General features: G+C 32.1%; 1 protein-coding gene across 2 annotated transcripts in view; it reads right to left on the bottom strand.

Annotated features, from left to right (window-relative positions):
• The window catches only part of LOC141446172 (uncharacterized), a 159,694-nt gene that overhangs the window by 75,439 nt on the left and 63,372 nt on the right, over positions 1 to 20,883 (bottom strand). Inside the window, exon 1 of one of the 2 annotated variants that reach the window (XM_074112645.1) lies at positions 5,825 to 5,964. The exons of the other annotated variant lie outside the window; for it this stretch is intronic. The gene's annotated coding sequence lies outside the window, so the exon portion shown is untranslated. Of the gene's footprint in view, positions 1 to 5,824; positions 5,965 to 20,883 lie in introns of those variants that run through there. 2 annotated transcript variants of the gene reach the window in all.

The following is a 20,883-nucleotide window of genomic DNA, read 5'->3' as shown; positions in this document are numbered from 1 at the left end:
AATTTTGTACGAATATGAAAATCTACAAATTTTAACCTTCCATATCACAAAAGCTATTGGGTGTAGAACATTGCTACTTCTTCCGGTTATAGAGCTATCTTTACTCAACAATTCAGTAAAGAATTCATTGAAATCCGACAAGTACGAAAAGAGATATAAACGATTGAATTTTGAAATATTACGAATACACAGATGGAAAACATTGAAAATATAACATTCTCTATCACGATTACTATTATAGCTAGTAAAATGCCGTTTATACCACTTATACAGCTAACTTTTCTCTACATTTTTGTGAAGAATTCATTGAAATCTGACAAATACAAAAAGAGATATTAGAGTTTGAAATTTTGTACGAAAATGAAAATCTACAAATTTTAACCTTCCATATCACAAAAGCTATTGGGTGTAGAACATTGCTACTTCTTCCGGTTATAGAGCTATCTTTACTCTACAATTCAGTAAAGAATTCATTGAAATCCGACGAGTACGAAAAGAGATATAAACGATTGAATTTTGAACGATTTCGAATACACAGATGGAACACATAGAAAATATAACATTCTATATCACGATTACTATTATAGCTAGGAAAATGCCATTTTTACCACTTATACAGCTGACATTTCTTTACATTTCGGTAAAGAATTCATTGAAATCCGACGAGTACGAAAAGAGATATAAACGATTGAATTTTGAACGATTTCGAATACACAGATGGAACACATAGAAAATATAACATTCTATATCACGATTACTATTATAGCTAGGAAAATGCCATTTATACCACTTATACAGCTAACATTTCTTTACATTTCGGTAAAGAATTCATTGAAATCTGACAAATACAAAAAGAGATATTAGAGTTTGAAATTTTGTACGAATATGAAAATCTACAAATTTTAACCTTCCATATCACAAAAGCTATTGGGTGTAGAACATTGCTACTTCTTCCGGTTGTAGAGCTATCTTTACTCAACAATTCAGTAAAGAATTCATTGAAATCCGACAAGTACGAAAAGAGATATAAACGATTGAATTTTGAAATATTACGAATACACAGATGGAAAACATTGAAAATATAACATTCTCTATCACGATTACTATTATAGCTAGTAAAATGCCGTTTATACCACTTATACAGCTAACTTTTCTCTACATTTTTGTGAAGAATTCATTGAAATCTGACAAATACAAAAAGAGATATTAGAGTTTGAAATTTTGTACGAAAATGAAAATCTACAAATTTTAACCTTCCATATCACAAAAGCTATTGGGTGTAGAACATTGCTACTTCTTCCGGTTATAGAGCTATCTTTACTCTACAATTCAGTAATGAATTCATTGAAATCCGACGAGTACGAAAAGAGATATAAACGATTGAATTTTGAACGATTTCGAATACACAGATGGAACACATAGAAAATATAACATTCTATATCACGATTACTATTATAGCTAGGAAAATGCCATTTATACCACTTATACAGCTAACATTTCTTTACATTTCGGTGAAGAATTCATTGAAATCTGACAAATACAAAAAGAGATATTAGAGTTTGAAATTTTGTACGAATATGAAAATCTACAAATTTTAACCTTCCATATCACAAAAGCTATTGGGTGTAGAACATTGGTACTTCCTCCGGTTATAGAGCTATCTTTACTCTACAATTCAGTAAAGAATTCATTGAAATCCGACAAGTACGAAAAGAGATATAAACGATTGAATTTTGAAATATTACGAATACACAGATGGAAAACATTGAAAATATAACATTCTCTATCACGATTACTATTATAGCTAGTAAAATGCCGTTTATACCACTTATACAGCTAACTTTTCTCTACATTTTTGTGAAGAATTCATTGAAATCTGACAAATACAAACAGAGATATTAGAGTTTGAAATTTTGTACGAAAATGAAAATCTACAAATTTTAACCTTCCATATCACAAAAGCTATTGGGTGTAGAACATTGCTACTTCTTCCGGTTATAGAGCTATCTTTACTCTACAATTCAGTAAAGAATTCATTGAAATCCGACGAGTACGAAAAGAGATATAAACGATTGAATTTTGAACGATTTCGAATACACAGATGGAACACATAGAAAATATAACATTCTATATCACGATTACTATTATAGCTAGGAAAATGCCATTTATACCACTTATACAGCTAACATTTCTTTACATTTCGGTAAAGAATTCATTGAAATCCGACGAGTACGAAAAGAGATATAAACGATTGAATTTTGAACGATTTCGAATACACAGATGGAACACATAGAAAATATAACATTCTATATCACGATTACTATTATAGCTAGGAAAATGCCATTTATACCACTTATACAGCTAACATTTCTTTACATTTCGGTAAAGAATTCATTGAAATCTGACAAATACAAAAAGAGATATTAGAGTTTGAAATTTTGTACGAATATGAAAATCTACAAATTTTAACCTTCCATATCACAAAAGCTATTGGGTGTAGAACATTGCTACTTCTTCCGGTTGTAGAGCTATCTTTACTCAACAATTCAGTAAAGAATTCATTGAAATCCGACAAGTACGAAAAGAGATATAAACGATTGAATTTTGAAATATTACGAATACACAGATGGAAAACATTGAAAATATAACATTCTCTATCACGATTACTATTATAGCTAGTAAAATGCCGTTTATACCACTTATACAGCTAACTTTTCTCTACATTTTTGTGAAGAATTCATTGAAATCTGACAAATACAAAAAGAGATATTAGAGTTTGAAATTTTGTACGAAAATGAAAATCTACAAATTTTAACCTTCCATATCACAAAAGCTATTGGGTGTAGAACATTGCTACTTCTTCCGGTTATAGAGCTATCTTTACTCTACAATTCAGTAATGAATTCATTGAAATCCGACGAGTACGAAAAGAGATATAAACGATTGAATTTTGAACGATTTCGAATACACAGATGGAACACATAGAAAATATAACATTCTATATCACGATTACTATTATAGTTAGGAAAATGCCATTTATACCACTTATACAGCTAACATTTCTTTACATTTCGGTGAAGAATTCATTGAAATCTGACAAATACAAAAAGAGATATTAGAGTTTGAAATTTTGTACGAAAATGAAAATCTACAAATTTTAACCTTCCATATCACAAAAGCTATTGGGTGTAGAACATTGCTACTTCTTCCGGTTATAGAGCTATCTTTACTCTACAATTCAGTAATGAATTCATTGAAATCCGACGAGTACGAAAAGAGATATAAACGATTGAATTTTGAAATATTACGAATACACAGATGGAAAACATTGAAAATATAACATTCTCTATCACGATTACTATTATAGCTAGTAAAATGCCGTTTATACCACTTATACAGCTAACTTTTCTCTACATTTTTGTGAAGAATTCATTGAAATCTGACAAATACAAACAGAGATATTAGAGTTTGAAATTTTGTACGAAAATGAAAATCTACAAATTTTAACCTTCCATATCACAAAAGCTATTGGGTGTAGAACATTGCTACTTCTTCCGGTTATAGAGCTATCTTTACTCTACAATTCAGTAAAGAATTCATTGAAATCCGACGAGTACGAAAAGAGATATAAACGATTGAATTTTGAACGATTTCGAATACACAGATGGAACACATAGAAAATATAACATTCTATATCACGATTACTATTATAGCTAGGAAAATGCCATTTATACCACTTATACAGCTAACATTTCTTTACATTTCGGTAAAGAATTCATTGAAATCCGACGAGTACGAAAAGAGATATAAACGATTGAATTTTGAACGATTTCGAATACACAGATGGAACACATAGAAAATATAACATTCTATATCACGATTACTATTATAGCTAGGAAAATGCCATTTATACCACTTATACAGCTAACATTTCTTTACATTTCGGTAAAGAATTCATTGAAATCTGACAAATACAAAAAGAGATATTAGAGTTTGAAATTTTGTACGAATATGAAAATCTACAAATTTTAACCTTCCATATCACAAAAGCTATTGGGTGTAGAACATTGCTACTTCTTCCGGTTGTAGAGCTATCTTTACTCAACAATTCAGTAAAGAATTCATTGAAATCCGACAAGTACGAAAAGAGATATAAACGATTGAATTTTGAAATATTACGAATACACAGATGGAAAACATTGAAAATATAACATTCTCTATCACGATTACTATTATAGCTAGTAAAATGCCGTTTATACCACTTATACAGCTAACTTTTCTCTACATTTTTGTGAAGAATTCATTGAAATCTGACAAATACAAAAAGAGATATTAGAGTTTGAAATTTTGTACGAAAATGAAAATCTACAAATTTTAACCTTCCATATCACAAAAGCTATTGGGTGTAGAACATTGCTACTTCTTCCGGTTATAGAGCTATCTTTACTCTACAATTCAGTAATGAATTCATTGAAATCCGACGAGTACGAAAAGAGATATAAACGATTGAATTTTGAATGATTTCGAATACACAGATGGAACACATAGAAAATATAACATTCTATATCACGATTACTATTATAGCTAGGAAAATGCCATTTATACCACTTATACAGCTAACATTTCTTTACATTTCGGTGAAGAATTCATTGAAATCTGACAAATACAAAAAGAGATATTAGAGTTTGAAATTTTGTACGAATATGAAAATCTACAAATTTTAACCTTCCATATCACAAAAGCTATTGGGTGTAGAACATTGGTACTTCCTCCGGTTATAGAGCTATCTTTACTCTACAATTCAGTAAAGAATTCATTGAAATCCGACAAGTACGAAAAGAGATATAAACGATTGAATTTTGAACGATTTCGAATACACAGATGGAAAACAAAGAAAATATAACATTCTATATCACGATTACTATTATAGCTAGTAAAATGCCATTTATACCACTTGTACAGCTAACATTTCTTTACATTTCGGTGAAGAATTCATTGAAATCTGACAAATACAAAAAGAGATATTAGAGTTTGAAATTTTGTATGAATATGAAAATCTTCAAAGTTTAACCTTTCATATCACAAAAACTATTGGGTGTAGAACATTGCTAGTTCTTCCGGTTATAGAGCTATTTTTACTCTACAATTCAGTAAAGAACTCATTGAAATCCGACAAGTACGAAAAGAGATATAAACGATTGAATTTTGAACGATTTCGAATACACAGATGGAAAACAAAGAAAATATAACATTCTATATCACGATTACTATTATAGCTAGTAAAATGCCATTTATACCACTTGTACAGCTAACATTTCTTTACATTTCGGTGAAGAATTCATTGAAATCTGACAAATACAAAAAGAGATATTAGAGTTTGAAATTTTGTATGAATATGAAAATCTTCAAAGTTTAACCTTTCATATCACAAAAACTATTGGGTGTAGAACATTGCTAGTTCTTCCGGTTATAGAGCTATTTTCACTCTACAATTCAGTAAAGAACTCATTGAAATCCGACAAGTACGAAAAGAGATATAAACGATTGAATTTTGAACGATTTCGAATACACAGATGGAAAACATAGAAAATATAACATTCTATATCACGATTACTATTATAGCTAGTAAACTGCCATTTATACCACTTATGCAGCTAACATTTCTTTACATTTCGGTGAAGAATTCATTGAAATTTGACAAATACAAAAACTGATATAAGAGTTTGAAATTTTGTACGAATATGAAAATCTACAAAGTTTAACCTTCCATATCACAAAAACTATTGGGTGTAACGTAAATTCAAAAAATGATTTGGATACTTACAAACTTTAATGGATGTTCAAGTAAGAAGGTGCAGACAATATGGGATGACTCCCATAAGTAGATGAAATGGGAAACTGGTTTGGATTTGTTATTTTTCCCCTTGATGATATTGTTAATAATTTTACACTCCGTGACCGAACTATCATATTTTTCCATCATTCTTTTTATTATATCCTATTTTATCCCCTTTTTCAAGAACCAAATTAGTTTCTCAAACTAAGCAATCTCTTTAGAAAAATGCCACTGTTAAATTCCCCTAGCATTCTCACAAGATATTAAAAAGGGGTTCTGGGCAACGTAGCTGTAAATGGACCACGACTTTTTGCGTCTCGCGTATGTTTCACCACTATATTCACTCATACAGTCACATGGTACAAGCGTGCAATGATAGATGTATCGATCCAGCAGGATTTGGATAACTGCCCGCATTGAGTAATAACAAAACTCCGGCGTAGGAGTAACATCATAAAAGAAAAAGAGAAAAATGAAGAATATAGTGCCCATTTCTGTATCAACTTTTACTTTCTCTTCAACGTTCACGGACATGAAAGTTATAGAGAAAAGAGAGCAAAGTATTTTGCTCATCCTTTTAGAATTTTATACCGAACAAAAGTTCGTGTTTCCATTTACACTTTATTCAAGTCTATTTTATTCGAAACTTTTGTTTTTTGTTTCAATTCTAAAGACCGGAGAAAATATTTGGAGTTAAAAAGGAGAAACAATTTTAGCACACCATAACCTAACCAATCCGTGAACACCACTTTTTCGTAAACAAGGTAACACAAAACGGATATTTTTACAAACATTAGTTACACCATAAAAAAAACAGCACATATTACGGAGAATAATGTGTCAGCTGTATTGGAGATAGACTCCTCTTGTTATTCTTACACTTAAGACTGGAAATAGATCGGAATTCCGTTGGCAAAAGTCACATGACTGTCTACAAGCAACCTAAAGATAAAGGTTACATTTATATTTCTTGACAAGAGTTCGCTTCCCATACACCCTCTTTTGGCTTTAAATGCAAACACTGTGGACATTGTAAGGTTTTTGTGAGCAGGTTATACAAATAGGTTTTCCTAATTTTATCAGTGTCCAGTTACAGAGTTGTTCATCAACATACTATCTCGGATCCATGGAACATTTAAATGATTGATTCACATGGCTAAAGTTTACTGTGAGTTCATCTTTCTCTGAAATTCTACTTAATCTATTCGTCTGTCTATTAAATCAAGTTTAGGAAGTTAAAAAAAAAAGGTAATCAATTCAGAATTTCCTTCTATATCACGGGTTCGCCTAGAACGATTTTAATTGAAAAGTTCACCAACATGAAAAATTTTTCTTTCTCCTTATTATTTGGGTCAAAACTAACCAAAATCCACTGAAAACCAAATCGGTTTACGTTGCGGAGTTTTTTTTCTCTATTTTTCAGGTCAAACAACGGCTTTTTTTTTTGCATTGTTAAGCCTAATAAATGGAAAAACAATACAGTTTTTTGCAAAATCAATGCATGCATTTTGAAGCTGAGAGAATTTCCGACAAATTGATGTATTTTATAAATTATAAAAATGAAATTTCGACATTCAAAATCAATAAAAAAGACATTTTTTGAGCAAAATAAGGCAAAAACAAGGGTTTTCTCGCATTTCAAAGCTTACTTAACAAATAAATCATCGGTTTTTTTTTGTGGAAGGGAATGGGACTTTTCAAAAATGAGTAAAAATTCCTGCAAAATACAATATTTATGCACTGGAGAAAGTGAAATTTTCCAATTCAAATTCATTTAATGAAACTTTTTGGATTACTAAGCCCTACAATGCGATAAAAAATTATTTGGGCTCTTTTAATCCAAAAAATTTCATAAAACCTTGTTTTTGCCTTATTTTACTTAAAAAATGTCTTTTTTATTGATTTTGAATGTCGAAATTTCATTTTTATCATTTATAAAATACATCAATCTGTCAGAAATTCCCTCAGCTTCAAAATGCATGCATTGATTTTGCAAAAAAAATGTATTGTTTTTCCATTTATTAGGCTTAACAATGCAAAAAAAAAGCCGTTTTTTGACCTGAAAAATGAAATAACAAAAAAATCCGCAACGTAAACCGATTTGGGTTTCAGTAGATTTTGGTTAGTTTTGACCCAAATAATAAGGAGAAAGAAAAATTTTTCATGTTGGTGAACTTTTCAATTAAAATCGTTCTAGGCGAACCCGTGATATATAAAAGAGGATATCGTTTAATTCTATTTCCTTCCTAATAATGAGTTTACAAGGTGATTCGTAAAAAAAAAAAAAATGAAGTAGAATAAGTAAACAGTACAAAGATAATTTTAAATTATTCATATTTTAGCGAAAATTAATATTACTATTTCTAGATCTGTAAATAAAAGATAAGTACATAATATTCTTTAAATATGGATCTGGGACAATATCAATAACTCAGCTGTCATACTATTAAACATACAATAATGCCATCCTCGTGTTATGTAGTATATATATTAAGGTTCGATAATATTCATATTGATGTGAAGTAAATAACCCTGGCATGAATGACGTAAATATTGCTTTCCTCCTTTGCTAGAAAGGGAAAGGAAATAGTATTTCTTCACAGAGTAAGAAAAGGGAAAGACGGATGTGAATGACTTACATCGTTTTTCCTTCTCATTACTACTCTCCTCACATTTCTGGCAAATTTCTACTGCTTTCTCTTGAACCTCGTACATCCGCTTATTATTTTACCGTCACTGGACATCATCTTTCTTCAAAGGCTGATCTTTCCCTTTTTTTCTTCTTTCATTTTGACACTTACACCTGCTTAATATATTATACCCACAGTAAATAAGATACTAAGACAGTCCGATACAACTTGAAGGAGTTGTCCGCCATCCGATGAAGACTCTCCCGCATATAATTTGACAACTGTTAACATGAGGAGTCATCAGAAAGTGTAAGTAGGTCATGCAACTGAGGCTGAAGAGATTGAAACTCCGGTCCTGATCAGTGTAACTGATCTTAGGAATTTGCCTAAACCAGGGGTCACCAAACTCTTTTTGATCATGGACCCCCCCTATATAATTTTTCGAAATCTCCAAAAGACCCCTCATAAAAGTAATTTTCAGTTAATTAAAAATAAAACTATCTATCAGAAATTAGGTACTGTGTTTGTACATTTATTTTATGATTTCAAACATTTATTAAATTAATTTTACATTGTGTAACAAATAGTTTTATGAAAAATTTCAAGTTTCAAGTACTTTAAAAAGTGGAGAATCAAACCTACCCACACTAAAACGGAGCTGATTCTATTCTCTCGAAGAAGACCCACAATCAACCATACTGTTACAGTAAATGGAGTCTCTTTACCATGGCGAAAAGAAGTTAAATACTTAGGATTAACTTTAGACTCAAAACTAACGTCACAAAGCATGTGAATAATGTATGTAATAAGGCGCTAGGCGTTATGTGCAGTCTGTTCTCCTTGCTTAATAGACACTCATCCTTGGACTTCCAAAATAAGAAATTAATATACTACCTCTATATTCGACCTATACTCCTGTATGCAGTCCCTGTCTGGTCTCAAACTTGCATAACCAATCACAATAAAATACAGAGAGTGCAAAATTAATGCCTGAGATTGATTGGTTCATTTCTCAGATGGACGCCCATAGACTACATGCACGCAGTAATTGACGTTCCTAGCATCTCCACTACTGTTGACTGTCTCTTAGAAAAATTCGTCTCCACTTGTTAAAATAGTCCGTACCCTCACATAGTAGCCATTGTTAATTACAATATAAACTCTCTTGGTTATAAAAAAAATATAAATATAAACGCCTAAAGCATATTTTGTTACAACTACCTGTCTGTAACTAGAGAACACTGTCCGGAGGCCGGCAGTGCACTGAAAAAAAGCTCCGGGCGCCAATAACCTTAGATGTTGGCGCGCCTTAAATCATTAAAAAAAAAACTACCTGTATATCAGCTAAGGTTTATTTAAAATGTTTTCCTTAATATGTAAATATGTTTCCTTTAATCTGAACTAAATATAATTTGATGAGTGTATATAGGCGCTAAGCTTGAAACCTCAATTTCTGTATCATTTCAAATTTGTGTACATATGTACAGTTTGTAAATAAATATTATTATTATTATGAAAAATATCTTAATGTTGAAATTTAAATACCTTAATATTTATTTATTTATTTTTTTTATTTTTGGCTTCCTGTAATATTTATTAAATAATAAGTAATTATAAATAAGTAAAGTAACTACAGTTTGCTTCTTAATTAATGAGATGTGTGTGCCTGGTGTTTCTTTGCAAGGTTCGCTATATTGCGTTCGAAATTGTTTTTCCTTCGACCCCCTGGCTCAGATCGACTTCCTACTTTTGTTAAATAGACCCCTGGGTGGTCTATATAGACCACTTTGGCGACCTCTGGTCTAAACCATATGCTTCTTGTGACAAGCCGTCATCACCAAGTGAAGCCCACGTGAGGTAGTCTGCTGAAAGAGAAGAATTTTGCTTGGCCCAAGCGAGTCTATGGTATGGACCCTAAGAGCTCTTTTAGAACTTGCCCGAAATTGCCCCCTTTTGCGGGCGAGTTGAAATTCAGCTTTGATTGTTTGATCCCAAGTGATTGCAGAACTGGCAACAAAAGTAGATGTGGGACCGTCTAAAGATAACGATCAGTTACTTTAACGAGGTCGATGATGACCCAGTGAGTCGGAAGGGTATAGCTGAATCTATTATCATTGATTCACCTGGCATATACCCACATATGGTTAATGATATGGTAATTATTTACGCCATTGACCACGCCTTATAGATAGGCACTATTGACTTATATTGATACATCGTATTTTATTAATTCTTTATTCTGACTCAAAGTCAATTAAATACTGCTTTTTGAATGAATTGACTTGCGATTGATCATAAAACTCAAGAAAGGCGAGCCGCTTTCTTATTGTATTTTTATTCAGTTAATTGTGTCTCTTGAGTATTTCAGACATCTTAGCTTTAATTGGAAACAATAATAAACAGATTCATCTCACTTCTACTTGTAATCTCTCTCAATTACTTAAAGCAATTGAGAACGGTATAAGAAAAATTCCTCATAATTTTGGTTTGTGATGAAAAGCATTAATTTTCCCTGATATTCTTGCACAAACAATGATTCAATAATGAAAAAGATGAGATCTTAGATTTTTTGTTTCATTGTCTGTGACTCCCAATTCTTATCGAAGCAAAATATTTTAAGCAGATTAGTCTCGTTAAATTCTCAATTAATCGAAAATTGATTTTATCTTCAGTCATGAATAATAAAATAAGGATCTACTTTTTTTTATTTTTACCAAATAGAATTAAACATTATAAGAGGTGCCACGATAGCCGAGCGGTTAAGAGGCTAGACCCGCAAAGCGAAGATGTATTGTTGGTTTAGTGGGTTCGATTCCCGATTGAGGAACTTTAAATTTTATTTAATAGTTAACATGAGAACTTTACAGTACAGTATGGTTTGCTAGTCGCCACCATCCACGACACCTAATTAGGGTAGCTAGGGCGTAAAGCTCGCCTGAAAAAATGGGCATTACTTTACTTCACCTTATTAAACGTTATGAGTTAATTAAAACGAATAATTTTATTTACTACCTTGTATTTTTTAATGTGCATTATGTAGTTCTATTTCAAGCTAGATTAATTACATTTTGTTTTCCTTTTTGCAGTTTTCTATTGTGCCTTTTTCTTTTGGGGAAAAGCGTTATATTATGTATTTTCTATTATTGCATTTTATTTTGATATTTTTATTGTTGTTAATGTAAATTGTTCTTTATTAAAGAACAATAAAACAAAAAAAAATAGCAGCTTTGGTAGTAAAAATGGCAGCAATTATTTCGGTTATGTTTCAAAAAGTTTTAGAAATAACATGTAAAATTCTGTACTTATTTATTTTCACAGTATAAAATAATGTATAAATTTGTTCCTATACTCTTAACCGCTCAATCGAGATATAGCTAGTTTATCTTGATCGAAATCTATTCGATCTGCGTTGTTAAAAAAAAAGTTCGATTATAATCGATTATTTTAAAGAAAAATTGTCTCTTTTACAGTGAAAAAGGGAAAAAATAGTTAAAATCTTTTAACTTTACAACATTTTGTACAGTTTTTTTTGCAGGTAATCACCATGGATTATTACTAGCAAAAAACTTTGGGATTTAAAAAGTATGGAATTGGAAGGCTCCAGGTGAAATATTCTATGACCTTTATCTGTTAGGTTATTTCGCCTCCTCCCTGGATTCGAGCCTCGCTTTCTGAGACCAAACTTTATCCCAGACAATTGAGAGGACTGATTATTCTATTATCATAAAATTTTACTTTAATGATTCTATATTTATTTATGCTCAATAAAATTTTAATAGGATCTGTTTTTTATTGAAATTTTTCCTAACATACAGATGTTCTTAAGTCTGGAAATAAGATAGATCAATTAGTATTTTGTTAATTGATCGCCCTGTTTTTCTACAATTATTAATTGCAGGTCTAATCAAATTTTAAATCAATTCATTTTGTTTAATTATTAAGGTGGTAAAACTGTTAATTGGTTTAATTGCATAATTTTCTATTATTCCCTTTTTTTATTGTTTAATTTGCCCTTTTATTCACCTCCTTTCTCTTTTTTTCAGGGATAATCTAATTCGTAATGATGTTCATGTTCTACCCAGGTTGAGGTATGGCGGACAAACTCAAAGGTAGGAATACAACAGGTTACATTTCGCTTTTACTTTTTCAATTCAATTTCCACAGCCCTTGTTTTTCCTTCTTTTTTTAAATGACATAACTGGGGAAATAAACAATTCTCACTTTTCCTAAAAAAGAAAAAAAGTGAAAAATTCTCCAATCCTTTGTTACTCTTTTATTTGTTTTGTTTAATTTGAACCAATAAATCAATATTTTATTTTTTCTCTCTCTCTCTCACTTTTTATGACGTAATCATTTCTGTGAGTTATTATATTCTATCTCCTCCGTCCCGAACTAAAAAAAAAACGTTTTTCTGCAACCATGTAGGGAAGTTCTCATTACTCAATTAAAATCAGCTGTGTAATGCCCAACTTCCCACACTAGTGGGGGGAAATTCCCATTAGTGTCACTTTCCGCACAAGTGAGTGGAAAAACTTTATTGTGCTTCCTTGATATAAGAAGTTTTGTTATTAACATAAATATTTTCTGTAAAACTCTAATAGGCTTATTTAAATTTATTTTATTTAAATAATTAAAAAACGAATATTAAAAAATAAAATAAAAATTGAAAGGAATATAGAAATAAAAATAATACTTTAATAAATAATTAGATATTTTTAATTATAACAGTTAAAAAGGTTATAGTGTTACCTTATAGAAATTTAAAATGGATTCTAGTGATGCCTGTTTAGAAAACACTCCTCCATCAATAAAAGAAACAGCAGAAAATGTAATAAGTAATGTAAATAATTGTAATATAACAATAAATGTTTATAATAAATAAATTACTTTTTGTAGACTGTAAAAATGAAATTTTTAATTTTATTAGTTAATAAATGGTTGCAGAAAAAATATAATATTTAACTCGAGTGTAAAGTATTTTCCTCACACTCGGCAATTTGCACTCGCATCGCTTCGTTCGCTCGTGCGTGCAAACCCTGCCTCGCGTGAGGAAAAGTACTACTTTCCACACTTGTTAAATAAATAACTATTTTATACACAATATGTGGGAAAAAAGGTAAGTAAAGAATGGCATAGGAGAAGAAAGGAAGGAAGGAAGAATTTTAAAGTGAGAAATTCATTTGAATTGGGCAGTTGTTATCAAGTTAAACCAGTTGAAGATACCAGGTTGACCAGGTGGAAGTCCCATAAAAAAAAATGTACATTTTGATAAAATTCTGATGAGATGTCATTCATGAAAATAGGTTCACGCGTTTAGGTGCTTCGTTGTTATGAAAAAAAAAAAAGTTTACATCAAGAGAACAATATATAGCTAGTATATCTTGATCGAAATCTATTCGATCTGCGTTGTTGAAAAAAAAGTTCGATTATAATCGATTATTTTAAAGCAAAATCTAGTATTGTCTCTTTTACAGTGAAGAAGGGAAAAATTGTTAAAATCTTTCAACTTTACAAGTTTTCGTGCAGTTTCTTTTTTTTTTTTTTTTTTTTACGATCAACCCTTATTCAGCTGTTTTAATGGACATTTTAATTACTTAATTATTGATGTTTTTATTATAGTAGAGAGATCATTATATTTCCAGTAACTTTGTATTTTTATTTTGTTTAGGCAAGAGAGATAGACGACCTTTCGGTGTAAGGTACAGATTTACAGTGTTTATAATTATTGATTAAATGATGTTTTAAGATGAAACTTTGAAAAAAAATCTCTGAGTAAGAAGGCCAATAATGGTAATATTTGAAAATAATATCAGGTTATTGTTGGAAGTGTCGATTTGTTCTTTTTTTTGGAAGATAACTAAAAAAAAAAAGGTACGTACTTTTAACATTAATTACTAATTTTTTGTAAACATAATTAGAAAATTTAGTTCAGTTGTTCATTAAGATAAAGGGAGATTCTGAGCGCAAAAGGTTAATGAAAGAACTCGGTTGTAAAAGAAATGAATATAATTAAGATAAAGGAAATATCTAGCAAAAGTTACGTCATAGTTGTTAGTGGAGTTGCTGATACAGAAAGTTTTTTTTCTGGATAACGTGGGTGTATTCTTTATTCCTGTCATGGATGCAGGAATATAAAAGTCGTTAAAAGTGCTTCCAGAATTCTGGGCCAGGTCTTTTTACGTTTACTTTTGTCTACCTTAGAATTTGGACGTGCCCTGTAGCTCATTGTACTAATTTACATTGTATTACTACCAAGGTCGTAGTCATATTGTGGTGCCTTGATTTTTTTTTTTTATTGTTATCTCACGTACATCTTCTCCACCATGTGTACTGGGTATAATTAGCCAGCTTCCTGTTAATTCTCCCAGCTAATAATTGGGAGCTCATTATTTGATTTTTTTTTTCTATAGGAGATATTCTGGCGAACCTTATTGTTCCCCTCACTGGAAACTGGACCTCTGTTGCGCCCCAGATGATGAAACTACTCAGCCAGGTACTCCTAGGGAAGATGGAAGAAGGAGAAGTGGTAGCAGTAAAGGATAACCATTCTCTGGAACCAACTCAACCCTTTTCCCTTACATTGCCTTTCAAATGTTCTGTAGAAAGCTCTTCAAGAGAAGTACAGGTTAGGGGTATATTTCCCTCTAACATGGCTTTCCAGGAAGCAACTAAGGAAAACCGTCTAAGGATGGCTCCTTCTGTTCAAAAGAGGAGGTATCCTCCCGGAAAGTTCTAGGAAGTGAGTGTTGTCAGATATAATCTGTCAAATAAGACTATCTTGGAAAAAAATCCCAGGGATTTGGGGCCTGCTGGTTGGGATGACCACTTTCCGGGAAACCTTAACTTTTCTCTCCTCTAAAAAAAGGATAATTTACTTCTCCACTGAATCTTGATTCTCCACTGTTCAGGTTAACATCCACAATGTAGAAAAATATTACAATTGGGTACTTTTCCGTTAGCCGGGCGCAAGCGAAAAACAGTATTGGGTAAAACTGTTTTCTTTACAATTCATTAATATTTGCTTATAGTTGAACTTGTTTTGCTTACTATTAATTAATATTTGTTTATAGTTGAACGTTTTAGACTTTTATTCCGTTGACTTGGCTCGCGTTTGGTTCACAATTGGCGACATTTGCGCCCGGCTAACGGAAAAGTACCTACCATTGTTAGTATGTATGTACCTACCATTGTTAGTATGCCCAGAAGATAACATAGTCCCTATGTCGAAAGCTTGGCAAAATTGGCAAGAATCTTCCCTAGCTTATACCTTTCTTGTAAAATCCATTGTTCTCCTTGGATTAATGAATCAGCCACCACAAAAGATGAACAGTACTAAACAATGAATAAATAAGTCTATTGTTGATAACAGAGAATTCAGATCTGTTTTAATCTAAAAGAGAGTCTTTTAAGTTGTTGAAAGCATAAGTTTTGTTCTTTTCTTTAAAGCCATATGTGGGTGGATCTCCTAAGCAAGTAGAAGATCTTAAGTAATTGTTTAATATTCCATTAGCGCCAAAGTCATCAGTAACTTTTTTTTAGGATGGCGAATTCAGTAGGTGCTCACCAAATCCTAAGAAGTTTCTGGTGAACCATATTAATGGTATCCGAAACGAAGTACAATTTTCAATTAATTTATAAAAAAAAAAAAAATGTGGCTGTGTCTTGGACACGGCCGTGTGTTGTACGTGAATACGTTTACGGAACGGGTTATATTTTTTATATAAAATATTTTTATTTATGTATTTAGGATGAAATCCATGAATCAAATCGACGATCGAACACAATCTATGCCCATACAGTCGATGTGGAAGCGATTTCATCATCCACTCGTATAATTTCAAACGCCCCAGCTGCAGATATACTGACACCGTCGCGTTGATCCGCCAGGACAGCATTCATTCCTTTTACGTTCTCGGCACAACTCGGTTATATGGTGTTTTATTAATTACCATTCGATTGTTCTTGAGACGCCCTTTCCAACCGTATACGATCTCTATATTTGGTTTTGACTTTTCGACGCGTATAGGCCGACATTATATATTTTTGATAATATTTTTTTATTCTAACACCTTATTATATTCACTGTCACTATTTTACACTAATGTTTTATATACAATCGATATATTGTAACGATAGCCGACGACAGCTTAAACGAACATCGTAGCTTCTCCCGAGTCAAAAGTTATACTAATTGCAAATCTCGATACGCAGCAAAATGATCTCAAAATGGCGGCGCTTCCCCCTCCACCGCGTGCGATGTGTTACAGTCCTCGCTTATCGTAAAGAATTCTTTCATCCTTTTAGCTATCCATTGGTCTAATTTAATTTTGGATGTAGACGATAGATTCGAAACTATAATGCCAAACTGTATCCCCCGATTTTTGTTATCATTAGGTTTTTTGGATTGCCTCCATATTATAGCAAATTTAAAGACGTATTCACGTCAAAAAAAAAAAAAAAAAAAAAATGCCATAAAAAGAATCCATCTCCCACATATTTTAATTAATAAATTTAATAATGGACATAAAATTTTATTTCAAAGGAAGTTGAGTGTGGTTAGCCTGTGGGAGGTTGGTAGTTGAAAGTAAATATTTTGCTATAATTACTTGTGTAGATGATTAAAAAGCTGTGGGGGGTACGAGTCCTAGCTTTGGCTCTTTCAAGCTCGCTTTCATATAATGAAAGATTATGCTTAAGCTAACTTTAGCGCTCTAATGGGTCGTTAATCTCCTCTCTCTTTTTTTTTTTTAATCTATTTTTAGCGATTTATTTAAATTAGGACTTTTTAATTTGCTACTGAAAATTGTGGCCATATATTACTTAATACTGATCAATTTTCTGTGGTTAATTACTAATTTTTATAGACAATTTTCGTAAGATGAATAAAGGAGATGGGAAATTGACTCGTTCGCACCATTTCCTTTTATTACAATAGAATAAGAGAATATAAGAATCTCATTATTAGTAATTAAAATATTTTTATCAAACAAATCATTACTTTTTAATCTTTGATTTTTAAGTGACTAATTGCTGTTTTAAATTATTCCTTTTTTATTTTAGGCGCGTCAACATCTGAGGTCATTGGCGTCCGGAGCTTTTGACGTGAATACGTCTTTAAATTTGCTATCATATGGAGGCAATCCAAAAAACCTAATGATAACAAAAATCGGGGGATACAGTTTGGCATTATAGTTTCGAATCTATCGTCTACATCCAAAATTAAATTAGACCACTGGATAGCTAAAGGATAAAAGAATTCATTACGATAAGCGAGGACTGTGACACATCGCACGCGGTGGAGTGGGAAGCGCCGCCATTTTGAGATCATTTTGCTGCGTTTCGAGATTTGCAATTAGTATAACTTTTGTCTCGGGAGAAGCTACGATGTTTGTTTAAGTTTTAATCGTCAGCTGTCGTCACAGTCTATCGATTATATATAAAACATTAGTGTAAAATAGTGACAGTGAATATAGTAAGGTGTTAGAATAAAAAAATATTATCAAAAATATATAATGTCGCGTCGAAAAGCCAAAACCAAATACAGAGATCGTATACGGTTGGAAAGAACAATCGAATGGAATAATAAAACATCATATGACCGAGTCAAACTGTCAAAAGAATGAATGCGGCCGAGCGGATTCACGACGGTTTCAGTACATCTGCAGCTGGGGCTTTTGAAATTATACGAGTGGATGATGAAATCGCTTCTACATCGACAACGGACTGTATAGCCATAGATTGTGTTCGATCGTCGATTTGTTTCCTTGATTTCATCCTAAATACATAAATAAAAATATTTTATAATAAATATAACCCGTTACGTAAACGTATTCACTTATAACATACGGCCGTGTCCATGACACAGCCACAGTTTTTTTTTTCCAGTGAACTGCCAGTCTCCGCACAATGTTCTCTCGTTACAGACAACACTATCCATCATCGGGACAGTGAGCTGTAAGAAGCTCCTAGGTAGAGGAAAAATCTAAGAGCCAACACCTGGATTCGAACCCAGGATCTCCGCAACGAAATCCAGAATACGTTAACCACTGAGGTAATCCCTTCCCTTTATTTTGTTTTTGTTTAATAATTCATTCATTCGTGGTAATGTTCCCATTGATATTTCAATTTAAGGGAGCTCAGCCCTTGGGGTCTCCGTAACTATGTTCACAGAGCCCGTCTAGACATGAGACACAGGAGAGACAGACAGACTGAGAGAGAGAGAGAGAGAGTGAGAAAGAATGAAAGTCTGACTCCACATAGAAAGGAATAAATATGTTTATTTCTATTTTTCAAAATTAAATATTCACCGGTCGAACTTAATAAGCACGATATCGCCGCCATCTTTTTTTCATTTCCTCGATTCCCATCTCTTTGGCCGTAAATGTGGCGCATATTTCCTACTTTTTACATCTTGACAAGAGATGCCTTTTCAATTTTTCTTTCATTAGAAAGTCTTAGATAAAGTTGAAGAGTTGGTGTACCTCGGCTCCCAAGACAATACCTCCTATATCATTTCACAGGAGATCGGCAAAAGAATAACGATAGCTAATGGATGCTATTTCGGTCTGATCCGATATATTATGAAGAGTAGCCTGATCTCTAGGAACACGAAAGTGAGGCTATATAAAAACCATTGATTCGCCCAGTTTTGACATACCCCTCTCCAGACATGGACAATTCCCAGAGGCGATGAGGACAGGCTCCTCGTTCTTTGAAGGATTTTCGATCCTGTGAAGGAGGGAGATGTGCGGAGAAGGAGAGACGAAATAGGGAGCTACATGTTCGGAGAGGTGGATGTGGAAGACTGATCTGGGCGGGGCATGTTGCGAGAATGGATAGCGGATCGATTTCCAGAAGATCACTTGAGATGGATATAGGCAGAAAGATAGGAGGATGGAAGGATGGTGTCATCAGTGACGCAAGAAACCTGTTAAAGGTGAGAAATTGGAAAAAGCGGCTGCAAATGACCGGGAACTATGGAATGGACTCATTGGGATGAGTCTAGGACCCACCAAGGGTTGTAACGCCAATTAGATAGATAGATAGAAAGTCTTAGAATGAAAATTCAGAACTTAGAAGAATACAAATTCGAAACTTCAAACTTTACCCAGGAATCAACTCTACATAATCTTAAGGTTAACATACTGGATTGGAGATGTGCTCCAATAGATGATCCTGGTGAAACTAACTAAAATTAATAAACTAAAATTTATGTCCTATTTTTAGGATTAGAATGCATGAGACAACTGATGGATTCATGATTCCAAACAGACGTGGGAGTGTTAAGTCATGAAATCTTTACCTTAGAGCTAGAATTTCCTAAATATTGAATATATTCTACGTTATGAATACATTTTCTTTCTTTTTTACAGACTATTTTTTGGCGAAAGATCATCCCTAAAACATCTTTTGGCTGTGACCTTTAAATTGCCAATTAGTATAATGACTGGTTCGATCTGAAATATAATACTCAGGGCAGTGAAACTATATCCAACAATTATAATTATAATGGAAAATTTTAAAAACAGAAGGATGTAAGTATGTTGTAAGTTGTAATCAACGCATTTAAAAAAAAACAATTTCTTCATTGTAACTAACTCCAAAAATAATAATTGGAATTGTTAGCTTAGTAAACTAAAAACAGTTTAGCATATTCTTAGTAAAATATTTAATTCATTTCAAAAGTGAATACTTGGAAATTCTTTGAATACATCTTTTTAAACAATAAACAATGTTTAATAAATAAAATACTTTCTTAGAACTAATTCCAGAAGTAAAGTTTTATTCAGTTATTAAAGAATGTCTAATTATAAAGAGACTAAACTTCAAAATTAAAAAGATTTTTCAACGAATGGCTGGCTGGCTGACTTCAAGATTTGTTAGCAGATCTAAGATTGTTATTTGTAATAAAGGTATGCAAAATTTGTAGAAACTATTGTAAAATATAAATGTAAAATTTTCCATTAGAAATTTGGGATAAGCTATACAATTATTTCTGTTCCATGCTTTCCCATAATTTCGAAAGCTATCCCTAGAATTATTTATAAACATGGGCGCAACAAAAAATAAAATTAAAAATTAAAAGTTTACCTGCAAAATGCTAAAAAATAATAAATAATAAATTATTATAACATTTACGTATATCTCAATGACAAGATTATGGAAAAGATAAACTCTGCGACCTCTATATAGAAACATATCCTAAAATCCTAGTTAGGAACATAATTCTCTAATCTAAATATTGGACTTAAATTTAGATTAGATTCCCTAGGGGTTGGTTTAGTCCAGCGTAAGTCAAACAGATTGAAGAGGGATCTGTTTTGTCAGCCTCTTGTTAGAACAACCAATCCTCCATTCCTGTCTGTGTTTGTTTTGTCTGAAGTGGGGACTCCTGTTAGGTAAAGTTTGAAGGTAAGG

The sequence above is a fragment of the Rhodnius prolixus genome, unplaced genomic scaffold, assembly GCF_049639745.1.
Source record: "Rhodnius prolixus isolate KJV_2025 unplaced genomic scaffold, Rpr scaffold_1, whole genome shotgun sequence".
NCBI classification, from domain to species: Eukaryota; Metazoa; Arthropoda; class Insecta; order Hemiptera; family Reduviidae; genus Rhodnius; species Rhodnius prolixus.
This window is presented reverse-complemented; position numbering and strand designations above follow the sequence as displayed.